This window comes from Echinops telfairi, unplaced genomic scaffold (genome assembly GCF_000313985.2).
Source record: "Echinops telfairi isolate 266 unplaced genomic scaffold, ASM31398v2 ScPeMD7_7412;HRSCAF=8450, whole genome shotgun sequence".
NCBI lineage: Eukaryota > Metazoa > Chordata > Mammalia > Afrosoricida > Tenrecidae > Echinops > Echinops telfairi.
In genome coordinates this window covers 1,147,838-1,149,343 of record NW_022111312.1, presented here as the reverse complement: position 1 = coordinate 1,149,343, position 1,506 = coordinate 1,147,838, and the positions used below count along the sequence as shown (strand labels likewise).

General features: G+C 59.8%; 1 protein-coding gene across 1 annotated transcript in view; it reads left to right on the top strand.

The window, feature by feature from the left end:
• The window catches only part of SELPLG (selectin P ligand), a 9,552-nt gene that overhangs the window by 513 nt on the left and 7,533 nt on the right, over positions 1 to 1,506 (top strand). The gene's annotated exons all lie outside the window — the stretch shown is intronic.

The following is a 1,506-nucleotide window of genomic DNA, read 5'->3' as shown; positions in this document are numbered from 1 at the left end:
GCCACCCAGCCATCCGACTCATGATGGCCCTACAGGACAAGGGCAAACTGCCCCTGTGGGTTTCCGAGACGGTAACTGTTTATGGGAGTAGAAAGTCCGGTCTTTCTCCCTCAGAGTAGCTGGTGGTTTCGAACTGCTGGCCTTGTGGGGAGCAGCCCGATGTGTAACTCATTCCTCCACCTGCCCTCCAAGCCCAAACCAAACTCCCCGCCACCCTCCCCGCTACATGGCCCGGGGTGAAGTGTCAGCGTATAGGTTGCCTGGAATTGGCTCATTCCTTCTTCCCTGACCTTGGCTGCCTTCCTTCCCCGCCCCTGAGGCCCAGCCCCTGGGGTCTTCTCTGTGGGCAGAGGGTACTGAGCGGGGGCTGAGGGGGTGAGGGCCCAGGCCCACGCTCCCTGGGCCACACCCTGTGTCTTGCTCACCAAGCTTGGCCAGCAGCCAGGAGGACTGAAAGCCAGAGGGCGGAAGGGGCTGGGCTGCCCAGCCTCCCTCTCCTGGAGCCCCAGCCTGGGCCTGGCCCTTCCGGGGGGCCTGGGGAGTGAAAGAGGGCAGGTCTGGCGGGTGGACCCGGTCCAGCTCCCCTGGGCATGTGGTGACCCCCGTGGGTCAGAGTGCAACTGCACCCCCATGGGGTTTGGGATGGAATGGGATCATTGGCATCTTTTTTGTCGAGTGCCTCCAGGCAGACTTCAGCTTCCGCCTTGAGCTCACCACTGCACCACCCAGCAGCCCTCCTCCTCTTTAATGGGGGTGAGGGTGGGAGCGGGGGCCCAGCAACAGTTACCTGGGTGATGAGAACCCATTGAGCTAATGCCACACACTGCATGCTCAGAACAGTGCTACCACATGGGAACGACTCAGACCCACTGCCACCATGGTGATGCCAAGTGGACACACACACACACACACACACACCAGGACAGGGTAGAACTGCCCCTGTGGATTTCCCAGGGTGTTGGACATTCCAAGCCAAAAACCAAACTCATGGCCACGGAGTCCATTCTGATTCACCGCGACCCTCCAGGACCGGGTAGAACTGCCCCCGTGGGTTTCCACACTGGAGCTCTTTTGGGGAATAGAAAGCCTTCTCTCTTTCCCCGGAAGTGACTGGTGGTCTCGAACTGCTGACCCTGCAGCTGGCAGCCCAATAAGTTGTAAGTCATGGCGAGGGTACACAGCCTCACTTTTCTCCCACTTTAGTTAGCCCCACAGGTGTTTGTGGGCCTGCTCCATCTTTAGGAGGAGCTCCGACAGTTGGGTGTCAGCCCTTCTCTGAGTGTCAGTGAAGCCATCTTGTCCAGCCCTTGGGGGGGGGGGCTGCATGGTATCCGATCACTGATTCTGCGTCTTCTCTTGTTACGAGTCCACTGAGGCTTTCCGTTTCCTTCCGAGGCTCCTTCCGAGTCGGGGTGAGCAGCTCGTGTGCTTCTGGGAAACTGTCCCCTTCGCCCGCGTTGTCCAGTTTGCCGCCGCCCAGCCATTCTGTCTCCATTCTCTTTCACC